General features: G+C 37.7%; 1 protein-coding gene across 1 annotated transcript in view; it reads right to left on the reverse strand.

Moving 5' to 3' along the window:
• LOC120310275 (hornerin-like) overlaps positions 1–1,926 on the reverse strand; it is a 95,461-nt gene extending 93,535 nt beyond the window's left edge. Inside the window, exons 1-2 of the mRNA XM_039348527.1 lie at positions 1,833–1,926; positions 291–340 (exon numbers count right to left, since the gene is read on the reverse strand). The gene's annotated coding sequence lies outside the window, so the exon portion shown is untranslated. The remainder of the gene's footprint in view (positions 1–290; positions 341–1,832) is intronic.
• Positions 1,927–13,655: the final 11,729 nt, after the last annotated feature.

A 13,655-nucleotide genomic window follows, 5' to 3' on the forward strand; every position in this document is an offset into this window, starting at 1 on the left:
TGATCCAAAACAATGGAAGGAAAAGTCAATTAAAGAGAATGTCCATTGACATTACTGTATGGAATCCTACGCAGCAAGAACATAAGTTTGTTATAATCTAAATCACAAACAGAACAATTATCTCTATAACATGTAGTTGTAGATATTCAAGATTTGAATATTGCACAGACCTGTACATTTATCAAAAGACCATCTGTAGAAAGCTAATGAAGATGTTTGCAACAGATTTTACAGTAAAAGATTATTGTGCCATCTTCAAGACCCATACTAATAAATCCTCAAAATCTTACATTTTCTGAGAAGTCCAGCTTCTTCTTGTCCTTTTCTCCTCACAGCCAGTCTGTAAAAAAAATGCCTAGAAGTTAAAGTTTTGCCATGTTTCTAATTGATTTACCTCAGAGAAATTTATCACCGCACAAATATTGTTGCCCCCCAAATTGTAGCTCTATATTTAATTTACACAGTCATTCCTTTCTCTTTTTCATTTGCTTAGTTATAGACAAGCATATACACACATAATTACACATTGAAAAACACTCTTTTTGCCTTTTTTTTAAGCTATAGCAGCTCCTGTTCCGTTTCCACATCTCTATACACTTAGATCAAACCACCTCACTGATGTCAGTAACTTATTACCAATAAATACAGTGGTGGAAAATTTTGGAGAAGTATGTCGCACACATCTGGAAGCCACTAGATTGAGGATGGCTAAAAACAAGGAAGAACTTTGCCTTATTTAGATACTACAAGCAAAGAAAATTCAATAATCTTATTTTTTTTTAAAAAAAAAGATTTCTTTTTCACATCAAGGAGACCTGAATGGAACATTAACAGTAATAAAAAATATTGAAGCATCTAGCCATCCAATATATTGTCTACCCAGTGACAGTGAGATTGATGGCATGTAAATTTAATAAATAAATAAAATATTCTCTCACCTTATATTTTCTGTCGATAGTACTAAGACTGCTAAAATAGCTAAACTAGCTGAGCTTGCTAAAGTTAGCTGCAAAGGCTGCATCAAATGAGAACTCTGAATTCTCATTTATTTGCACATACAAAAGGAATTGTGTAAAGGTTCTCTCTTGTATGAAAAGCTTCACATAGCTGTAATTATAAAGAAGTTCCTAGACTGCAGAGACGACTCTCTTAGGACAATACAATTCCTATGAAAATAAGAATTTGCACAAAGAAGAATTTTTGCACAGAATTACACATGATGCTTGTAAGCTACAGTATTATTGAATTCTTGATTTAGACCTGAAAAGAAGAACTGACAAATCAAAAATATGAAATACTTTTTCCCATGCACTCTTTAAATGGATGAGGCTGGGAACAAAATACAGGCATTATTTTTTAAACACTTGAGAGAGGCAACAAATATGAATAGGAAACATGCCATGTATTTACCTTTCATTTTATAACTTTTAGAACTATATATATCTTCTTGCCCTTACCTTTTCTACTATCAAATATCTATTCTAAACACGCACCCACTTGTAATTTAGCCTGACCTTGTACATGCAAAGTAATTAATATATTCCGGTGTAGGAGGCCCAGCTATGAATATTTTCACCTCTATGAATGAACTCCCCAAAAGTTTCAGAAAAGAAACTTTTCAAATATCACCATGATTTAACCCAAGTTTCTTCACATTGATCTGAATGCAATGTTTAGGCCTCTGATTCTCCGTTCAATTACAAATTTGCAAACCTTCTGGAATAAAATCATTGCAGATATCCAACAAGCAACATGCCATTTTATGAAACTAAAGCCAACCAATGAAACTGGGTCTCTTGCCACTCTCATCCCAATGATTCCACCCAACACACCTTGTTTCTGGAATCCTGATCAGCAGGCAGCAAGCCTTGTGGTCAGTGTGCAGCCCTGGAGTGCCAGAGCCTGAGGTAAGGATGGCAAAGAAAGCAACACAGAAGTGACAGGATCTACCAATCACAACCAGGGTGGAGAAAGGCAGCCAGCCAATCAGTGTTGGCAACTCCTAGAAAATTAGGATGGAACATCCTTCATCCCTGTGTGGCAAGAGCCATTTCAATTGTTTATGACTCATGCTTTTTTCTGAAGTTAAATCTCTTGAATTGAAACTCATTAGATTAAAATGAATGAAGCAAGGGATTTGTATTGCTCGTGGAAAGCAAGCTGAAGCAAAGTATCTCAGATAATTAACACAAAGACAAATTCTTATAGACATGCACCCATTTTGCACATGGATTTATTTATTTATTTTATTATTTTATTTTATATGGCTATCCATCTTAACCTCATGACTCTGGGTAGCGAAGAACAGTTAAAAACATAACAGTAGCATACAGTAGTCAGCTAAGATAAAAACCACAAGCAACGAATAATCTCATGGACTCTCTCATATGTTTCCACCGTCATAATTGGTGACATGGAACCCTCTACAAAAGGCCAACAGGATTGGGAGTATCCTAATCCCTGGCAGAGAGGGGGATGATGTTTAAAAGAATAGATACACTTTCTTCTTGGGTCCTGCCAGCCTTTAAGACAGTGGTTCTCAACTTTTTAATGCCGCGACCCCCAACCGGTCGTAAGTCGAGGACTACCCAACCGGTCGTAAGTTGAGGACTTTCCCTGACCGGGAGCGCCGCGCATGCGTGGTGCCGCCCCCTGCGCTGGCTGAGGCGTAGCTGGCAAGCAGCAGAGATGGCACAGGCTGACCACCGGCTGGCCCAGCCCAAGTGAGGTAAGGCACCCGCCAGGCCCCACGCGCGCCAGAAACCCTCCCTGCGCCCGCCGGCCTCCCACCTCCCACCCCTGGCCCTCTTTTACTTACATTTTTAGTAGTTGCTCAGCAGGGAGGGGTGGAAACTTCCAGACAGTTCGCCTTTGCTGCAGACAACTTGCAGCACCGTTTGCAGAATGGGACTTTTGGCGGGCTCAGCAGGGCAGAGACAGCCTGGACAATTCCTATTGGCTTTTGAAAGCCAATAGAATTAGACTCTATTCAAGAGAGTCTATTTTATTGGCTTTCAAAAGCCAATAGAATAAAAGGGAGTAGCACAGCTAAGGAAAAGGGGAAAAATGGCGGACTGCGTTGTTTGGCGACCCCCGTGAAATGGTCATTCGACCCCAAATGGGGTCCCGACCCACAGGTTGAGAACCGCTGCTTTAAGAGATGGGGTTTATAACATGCCCCTCCTACCAGATCTGATGGTGTTTTTGCTGTCAGAAAAAAGAATAGGGTTAATTTCTATTCCTTGCATTTTTTACCTTTTAACTTGAAGATAACAATTTTAAACCATTTCATGAATCAGAATGCAAATAGAGAAGAGGAGAAGGCCCGGAGCAGCTTCAAAGTTATATTTAATGCAATGTAAAAATCTGGAAATAAGTTTTTAGGCAATATACCCCAAAGATGGACGAATTAAATACTGTATTGTATTTTGCATCACCCCAAACAAAACTCTATAGCTTATAATTGTTATTTTAGCAATTGTTATTTAGCTTTTTACAATTTATTTTAAATTGTACATAAAAACCTATCTAGAGTACCGTACAAAGTCAGGTTAAAAAGGAAGTTTTATGTTCAATGTAATATGACATGATAAAGTAGTCACAAAACAGTGTTTCAGTTCTAAAATATTGAAGTTATTTTTAAAATGCCCTTCCCCCCAAGAAAGATCTTTATTTGCTGCCAAGTTTAGAATTAAAGTTGCAGGTTAACTGCAACTGTAGTAATTGAAGTTAGTCCTTAAAGCACATTGATTTTATGCCATCAGATATGTGGTCCACTCTTAGTGACCACCTAAATTCCAATCTATTTTGGGATTAGCTAAATACAGGAAATCCATGGGGAAACCAATAGGCTAATGGAAGCTGCATACATACAGTAGTTGTCTAGCCTTCGTCAACATCCATGGGAGTAGCAGTGCTCAGATTTAAAGAGCTATGGAGGCCTTCATGAAAAGAGGGAAAGCCATTCTATTCCACATAACTTGGCAGAGATGGTGTGAAATGATATTTTAGCCTACTTGAGAGAATGGGAGATGTTACTGCTCAAGCAAGTGTGGTCACTTCTTGAGCACCTGAGCTGGTATATCAGGAATGAGAGCCAGATTCCTTGTTAATTTATTGTTTTGTGGGGTTTTGCTGCAAAAAGAAATGGGAAGAAGCATTTTTGTGTGCGTGATTAATTTTAGGTACTATGGACATAGACTTATTATTTAGTTATTAATCAAAATTATAGAGGTACCCATCTCAGTACATGGCTCTGAGAAACTCACATATGGAATATAGACTATTTTTAATTAGCAAAACTATGCAACAATTGAACCCAAGAAAAACAACATAAAACCATGTACCAAAAAAAATCTATAAGAACAAAATTCACATGAGGGATGGGAGTGTCAAATATAGTTCTGTGTCAAGCATGCAAATGTCTTGAGTCTGTCCTGTATATTGTTAATACATAAAGGAATCTAGCTTCCCATTGTCAGCACAAGAGTTTGGGTTGGATTTTGTGTAATATTCAATGTTTTTGAAATATATAAGAAGGTTGGAAGGGACCTTGGAGGTCTTCTAATCCAAATGCCTACTCAAGCAGGAAACCCTATACCAGGCATGTCAAACTCGCCACCTCACGTGATGTCGCGCGACGTATCATGACTTTTCCCCCATTGCTGGCCGCACCCACAACTTCTGGAGGCAAGTCATTCCATTGATTAATTTTCTGTCAGGAAATTTCTCTTTCTATAATCCTTTGATTATATATCAAGATATCATCTTTTGACATGCTTCTGTGAGTTGTGTCCCAGACCTTGTGAACTATGATTAGAAATAGATCCTGCGGAAACACCCATTTTCAGAAACAAACAAGGGGTGAAAATAGAACATTTACCCCATCAAAAAAGCAACCGGAGTGCTAATACTGAATTCCCTTTTTTTTTTTTTAAGATTAAAGCTAAAATACAGTGCATTCAGGACTGGCACAAGATAATTTGAAGTATCTTCCATTTCAGCACAAAAAGAATTTGACTGGATTATCATATTTATCTCAATTCAAAGAAAGCAACTTTGGTATCTAAGAAGGATTTTAGAAGTAGCTTGGAACAGCTGCCACTACTGCCCAACATCCATCACCTGAGGCACTTGTCTCATAGGTGGGCCAGCCCTGATGAAATTTTAAAAATTGACATCACTCCCTGCACTAGACCGTGTGTATCATTGAGAGTATCATCACATCACAAAGTGATCTACAAAGGTGTTGGAGCTGTGCATTCCTTTGTGCTGTGACATTATGAACAAGCTGGGTGAGGCTTAGGGCAGATACGTCTTCTGGCTGTATCAGAAAATTTTAAATATTTGAGCCTCTTCTCTGCCTCAGAGGAACTTATTATTAATATTCATTATGCAGTTTATGGCAATGGCATCTGTTTTTTAGCACCACTAGCTACTGTGTATATTGAAAACAATCAGATTATGGTTTTCTTGCTAGGATTTCCAATGGGCTGCCTCATGTTTCTGAGAGTTCAAAGCGCTTCGCTATCATCAATAAGGATGATATAGTGTTTCTGAATGAGTGGATTAATAGGCTTTGTTAATCCCAAATTTACATTTCAACACATGACTCAGCCCTGAAGCCAAAGCTAACCCAATGATTAAGAAGTCTATCATATTCCTTCCTGTATGTGAAAAAAAGGGGGCTCCTCCCTAAAATAATCCTTTTGCAGGATCATTCAAAGGATCAAAGACATTTCCCTCTTTCCTTTTCTTTGCAAATGACTATCTGTGCAGAGACACATTCCCAGTTTCATCAGGTATCAAGAGAACTGATATGACAAAGGAAATCTGAGACTTCTATGAATTGGTTAATTTGGGATCAATGGAACTGTGAGATTTTCTAGGAGTTACTCAATAATCTGGACAAGTGAAAGAGATGTAGCTTTGGATGATAACAGTTATAACAATGGATAGTCCTTTCAGCATTTATAGGACTGTGACATTCAGGACTATACAGTACTTGAAGATATTCATGCAAAAACAGCCTATTTTAGCCAATAAATTGTGGTTAAATATATAAATATGCTAATTCTATTGCTGGTTTTCTTCCCTTCCCTATCCTTCCATACATAACTATTCTTTTTTTTAAATTCAAGGAATGTATTTTAATGGTATTCTATTTCCTTGCAGATTGTTTGAACAAAATATCATAAGCCTTATCCAAGACATTTCTGAGCCACAAAATTTATCTAAATCTATTCCCTTTGAAATCACTAAAGAATTATGGCATTTTGTAATATTTGTGTATTTGCAAACATGTAGGCATAACAATCTAGTGCCCCATGTCAGATAATCCAAGAAACACCATCCTTAAATCTGTGAGTTTGTGAAGCTCACATCAACTAGCTACCCATGTAAATCTCTTAGTCACATTCAAAATGAGCTATCTGTCACCTCAATGGAAGTTCTGTTATTTCTCTTCATATATAGACACTTAGAACTCTACTAGACATAATTTTATGCAGATGGTGAACAATAACTGCTCATCACAACAGGAAACAAATGGGTCCTTATGTAATGGAAAATGCTTGATGATGCTGGAGACTAATGGGCTGGGCTGTTGATTGCATTCTTGAACAATTGACCCAACACATGTCAGTCTGCAAGAGCAATAATAGTACCGTTGAATCCGTCTGAATTAGAAGTAGTGACTTTAAGCTAAACTGATCTAAAGATACCGAATAAGTCAGTAAGTACAAAATAAGCCTGAAACAAATCTATTTCGCTTTTACTTAACATAAGCAATAATGTCCTGCAGGAGAGAACTCCCAGCATAACAGTGAGTTCATTGGCCCTCAGACATGTTAAACTGCAGTTCAGAAAGTCTTGCACTGAACTAAAAAAGATCATGTTCACTTCCCTGTTTAAAAGACAATACCATCAACAGTAAACTGTGTCCGTCAGACCATCACTCATACACCGGTCACCCTTATGACTTGACTACAGCATCATGCTCTACACAAGGCTGCCCTTGAGGTCCATCCAACTTCAGTTGGTCCAGAATGCCGTGTGCAGGCAGTAATGGGCATGCTTTAGTATGCTCATGTATTCCTCTGCTTCAGAAGCTGCACCAGTTGCCAGTTTGCTTCCAGGTGCAATTTAAAGGTGCTGGAAGCGTAGGGCCTAGTTACTTGTGGGACCACCTGTCTCCCATAGAATCTGTCTGGACAATTGGATGCAGCAGGTTTGGTATGCTTTAGGTTCCTTTGAATAAATAATGTCACCTGTTGAGACCCTGGAAGCATGCCTTCTTCGCAGCATGATATAATAATCTGTGAGAATGTCCTTGAGAGACAGGAAGAGGAGGAGGAAGAGGTTAGGCAACATTGAGATAAGAGGCAGCTTAGCCCACAGAAGGAATGCGGAAATGTTAGACCAAACTGCCGGCCCGTGAGCTGTATGTGTCATGGCAAAACCATACCCACCCCATTGCCGGCAATGGAAAAAAAGTCACGATACGTTGTGACACGTCACGTGACTTGTGAGTTTGACACCCCAGTGTTAGACCTATCAGAAAGGACCTTCCCTAGTGTCTTGGATTGTAAAGGGAAAGGAAGAAGAGCTATCCTTTCAGATTTGCAAGATTCTGTTATTATAACCTTACAATATAGGTAGCTTTAGTACTCGTAGTTGGTGCTTCTTATATGGATTACCTCAAAGGGCTGACACATAGTCTGTTCTCTGGGTGAGGTTCCCCTGAGATCCAGGTGACCCTCCCCCCTGCTGTTGTTAAGAAGGGCCCAAGCTTTGGTGAGGGCAAGTGAATCTCCCCCCACACACACCTTTGGACTATGAGTTTGTTTCTTTTTGTTCCCAGCTGTTTTCGTCACCATCTTTACTCTTCATTATTCTCTATTGTTGTGTTTTTTTCTGTTTTTACCATTTTTATTTCCAGGGTCATTGGAATTCGGTCAGCGTATAAATTTAATTCATCATCATCATCAACAACATCATCTAACTGGAAAATGGATTCCAAGTCCATAGTATTTATTACATTACATTGAGGGTATCAGAGTAACAGAACAAAATAACAGAATTGGAAGAGACCTTGAAGATCTTCTAGTCCAACCCCCTGCTCAAGCAGGATGGCCTATACCATTTCAAACAAATGTTTGACAAGAAAGAAACTGTTCTTTCTTTCTTGCTCTTTTTTATTTAAACAGTGGCTTTCATAAAACATTTTCTCTCATTTATTAGTGATGCATAAATATATTCTTCATTGTAGAGATTACACTAGTGATTCTTGCTTCTTTGCGTTTCATGGATTGTAAAATGTGATACAGCATTACATGCTATTTTCTCTCTGTACCTCTCAGATATGGGTGTAACAAGAATATATAATTGAAGCTATATCATAGCACTTAATTATTTATTAGGAGGTACCGATATATTCATACAGAACCATTTATAGCCTGCCTAGTTTCCATCCTTAAAAGCGCCTCCATAGCAATAACAAAAACAAAAGCAATAACAAAAACACTGTAAAGGAAATACGGTAAAGAGCTGCACAAACCAGAGACATAATTACATAGTAAACAGAAGGAACCTAAATTAGTTCAGACAAGGCAAATAAACTGTATTCCATATTTTCAAAGATCAAAAGGGTTTAAAAACACATTGGAATGCAGCTGCAACCCAAAAAAACAGTCCCTGGGTCACCTCTGTATCTGAAAATGGGAGGCAGAACATGACTGCAGATCTAAAGTACCACAGCAGGCAAGTGTGCATGAGGGAAAGGGGTTCTGAAGATACCTTCATCCCAGATTGGATTCTAAAAGCTGTTATGTACATTAATGACCAATAGAGACTTTACAAAAGTTTTTAAAGGTACCATATTCAGTATGTAAAGATCTGGCTCTATCAGTTGGCCTGGTGATCCAGTGGGGGGGAGTTGCCCTCTGGAGGTGGCTGCTAGATTGACAGCAGGCTCCACTCCTCCGCCCCCATTCTCTGCTCCCCACACAGCCATCTTTTTTTTACTAGTCACATCTATGTATTCTTTTCTTTTTCCTTGTTCATTTTATTGCTCTATTATTTTACTTTTGCTTTGTTTAAACTTCCTTTTTTATTTCTTCATTTTGTATGGTTATGAGCCACCTAGAGTGGCCCCATGGCGAGATAGGCGGCAAATAAAATTTAACAACAACAACAATAATAATGTAGAATCATACTTGCCATTTTTAAATAAGGACTATTTTAAAAGGTCCATTTCTCATGGGAACCCAATATTATCCAAATATGTTTGAGCACTTTCAATTAAAGAAATCCATTGAGTTCCTATTAATGGCTTATTTGCTCTACCCAGTTGTTTGTGGTCAAAATGAACAGACAATTATTTTTGAAGGACAGAAATGGATGACATTCTCCTTTATTAACCTTACAGTGACCAGTGATCTTTTCTGCTCCACTTCTAAAATGTATGTCAAATCATGTTCCCGTGAACCCATGTATCTGCCTTGGATAACATGTGGTTGTAGATTAGGCCCAGTTATTCATTATCCTATAATGGTGTATAATCAATACAGTTTTCCTTCCATTATAATTACACAAGATAACAAAAATGCCTGAAAATTAGGAACATTGAAATCCCAATTTTCATAAGAAGGCTTCAGCTTTGAGAGGGTTGCAGTTCGATCCTTTCATAAAAACTTGTCAATTAGTTTGTATCAATTTGTTCAAGATATACAGGTAGACCTCAACTTACAACCATTTGTTTAGTGACCGTTCAAAGTTACGATGTTGCTGAAAAAAGGTGACTTACGATTGGTCCTCGCACTTATAACTGTTGCCATGTCCCCTGGTCATTTGATCACAATTTGGGTGTTTGGTAACCAGCAGGTATTTACAATTGTTGCAGCATCCAGGGGTTTGATGATTGCCATTTGCAATCTTCCCAGCCAGCTTCCAACAAACAAAATCAATGAAGGAAGTCATATTCACTTAACGGTTGTTATTCTCTTAACGACTGTAGCAAAAAATGACATAAAATTACTTCGTGATGAAAGTTCCGGTATCAGTTCTGGCCACATGTTAAGGATACCTATATAAGAATATATTTTTAAACCCTTAAGGTGATATGTATTGTTCTATTTAATTTTTTCCTTATAGGTTCATATATATTTTCAATCATATAATAATATCATTATTAACCTAGATTATACAATTTGAAATATTCACATCTATCAGAAAAAACATTTTCTTAGAAATAATCATAATCAAAGAATTAACATAATTTGAATAAATTATGTAAAAATCCCATTTTACATAATTCCATAAAAGCTTGGTGGCCAGTGGGCAAATATTAGATTTTTCCAATTTATTAAACATACAGAATATTTACCAAATTGCTATACAGTCCCCACAAATTTAGGGATAGGACTTAGATAACTATTAAAAGACCAAATATAGTAACAGTATGTTTAATTTAATACCTTGAACATCTTATAATTATCTGATAAGTCAAAGATTTGACTTATTCAATGTAGGAGGAGATAAGAGACATCCTTGACTACAAATGATAGCCCTTATACAATTTATTCAAGTTATGTTTGTTTGTTTGTCTACACAGATTTATAAAACACTGATTCCAGATTTTTATCCTTGGTCAGACCTGTTTTGTCTAGGAGAAAAGATAGTACAATACACAAAGAACTACATATGCATGCATGCCACCACCTGAATTACTGTTTGTGTGTTAATTCAGCTCAAGAATTCTCTTCGCATGATGTAAGAGGCATGTTAGGTTACAAATAGATATTTAAAGTATGCCATCTTATATGTCTGTCAGCCCAGTCTGTCAATTCTATTTTGCCTTTCAACTCATATAACATAACTACAGTGGAGAAGGCTGTACAATTGTCTACCACAGGAAAAGGGCTGTTAAGCAGATGTGATCTGTCTTTATGAACTGATTTGAAACATATGGAATTATATTCACATTGCAAAGGCAGAAGAAATAAGTATTGTTCATTGACGTGGAATCGCCATTTAATAAGCCAAACCCTTAAAGGTAACAACTGAGCCAGAAAGGATATGCTGGGTTTATAAGCTTCGAAGAGCATTTATATCATCACTTGGTGATATTAGGAAACCTTTGGGCATGACTGTGTTCCTTTTCTTCTAAGGTGTTCCTTTTCTTCTAATGGTAATAAGTATTTACTTCAGTAGCCATTGGCTTACTAAGATCTCCAAACCACTTAGACATTTGTATTTTAATCTTCATTTCTCGAAACACCTTGCTGAAACTGGAAAAAACTAACTGAAAAAACAAGCTTCGTATTATCAGTGTAGCACAGAGGAACAAAAACATCTGATGCAGCATGATTGAAACATCCGTGTATTCATTTCCTAGCCCAGTATCTTAATAGGAATCTGGCCCTCACATAAATTAAAAAAAGATTAGAAGCTATTGTGGACATAATCATAAGCAGAGAAAACCAGAAGGATGAACTAAAATTATCTCTCCCCACCCCCCACCCCCATGCCAGGGGCTTGCAAATCTTTCTTTTGAGAAGTTATGGAGAATCATCCAACATAGGAAACGCAAATCAATCGCACTTGCAATTTGCTTTGCTTCTCATACTATACAATGCTTTTAGCATGCCTCTCCTGCCCTGTATACCTCCATCCGTCATATAACAAGCCACGGTTAAAGCATTGTAAATATTAAAAACAAACCAGAAAAACAAAAGCCTCCTGTTCTTTACTATCCTTGAAAAAAACAGCTCTTCATTTTCCACCCTCCCCAGCTTCAGAACTGATAAAGTCTCTACTTCTATGCTTTTTGTTTAAATTAGAAACTGGCTGTCATGATACACACACACACACACCCAATGCCCCAGTTCACACATCGTTCACTCATCCCATCTTGGAAAAAACTCTCCAGTGGGACTTAGTTTGCTTTCAAGATTACCAATAAAGGAGAATATTTGTAGCTCATGGTTGAAATGAGGGATCCGTAATGGTCTTGAGTTTGGTTGTTTTCTTGCAGATGATTCATTACCCAAACTAGGTAACATCACCAGTGCTAATGCTACTGCTAACACTGATGATGTTATCAAGTTTGGGTAATGAAACGTCTGCAAGAAAACAACCAAGTTCAGAGTGCAAGGACCCCTCATTTGCAAGATAGCTACATAGTGTCCCCAGCAGGCTTCAAGATATGTGATTTGCTCTCAACCATATACTTATTCTTCATCTCCTAAAAGAAATATACACAGATGGAAATATTAGACAGGACTCAGAAATTAAAGGACTGGAAATAAAAGGTGAAATTTATAAACTGCAAGCATCTGCAGATGACTTGGTTTTTATCCTAGACTAGAGGAACCTTTAGAGATGATTCCTAAATTACTGGAAAAGATAGAACTGTTTGGAGAAATAGCAGGACTGTAGATAAATAGAGAAATGACCAAAGTGATAGTTAAAATCTCACAGATAAACAACAACAACAAAAAAACAATTGTTAGAAAAAAAATAGAACTACAAATAGTTAAAAAGGTTAAATACTTGGGAATATACCTGACACAAGATGCTCAATGATAAAAGAAGATAATTATATAAAAATACTAAACCAAATAAAACTTGACTTGGAAAAATGGAAAAATCTGCAATTATCGATGTTAGGAAGAATTACTGCGGTGAAAATGAATATATTACCAAAAATACTGTTTGGTGTAGTGGCTGAGGTATTGGCCTAGAAATCAGAAGATTGTGAGTTCTAATTCTGCCTTAGAAACAAAAGCCAATGGGATGACCTTTGACCTTTGACCAGTCTCATTCTGCCAGCCCAACCCACCTCACAAGGTAGTTGTTGTGGGGAAAAGAGGAGGAGGAAGGAATATTTGATATGTTCACCATCTTTAGTTATTTATAAAGTAATAAAGGCAGGGAAAGAAAGAAAGAAAGAAAGAGAGAGAGAGAGAGAGAGAGAGAGAGAAAGAAAGAAAGAAAGAATGAATTTTTTTTTCTTAGAATGAAGTATCAAGCATCAAATCAGGCTGCTCCAATATCTAGATGAGTGATCGCTCAAAGATTTAGTTTCTAAATTTGTTTAATATATACAGGTATCTTAATTTTTTGAGATGCAATTTTTTTTTTTGAGACAAAGCCAGTGATGGGATTCAGCCAGTTCGCACCGGTTCAGTAGAACTGGTAGCTAAGTTTTTGTTGACTTCAGCGAACAGGCTGATGCTCTAGCCTTTTTTCGCAAGGCCCAGAACAAACTGGCAGAAGTGCATGGACACCATTTCTGGAAATCCGTTCTGAACCTGGGAGGCCTCCCCCAGGCCTCCAAAGCTCAGAACGGACTTCCGGAAGTGACATCAATGCACTTCCGGTGGGCTATTCTGTGCCTGGGAGGCCTCCCCGGCTCAGAACGGAATTCCGGAAGTGGCATCCACTCAGAGAACCAGTTGTTCAGGCACTGAACAAAGGACTTCCTTCAGTCAGAATCATAGCAATGATTCTGGTCAAGGTGTTATATCAAGCTGAAGCAGACAACTTCTGCACAGGCTTAATGATCACTAGCTCAAGACTTCAATCTGCTAAAAATGAAGACAAAGTGATGGAAAGGTAGATTGGCTTTGTGGCAGACCTTATTATATTAAAAT

This window comes from Crotalus tigris, unplaced genomic scaffold, assembly GCF_016545835.1.
Source record: "Crotalus tigris isolate CLP2741 ecotype Arizona unplaced genomic scaffold, ASM1654583v1 scf7180000018155.2402879, whole genome shotgun sequence".
Classification (NCBI taxonomy): domain Eukaryota; kingdom Metazoa; phylum Chordata; class Lepidosauria; order Squamata; family Viperidae; genus Crotalus; species Crotalus tigris.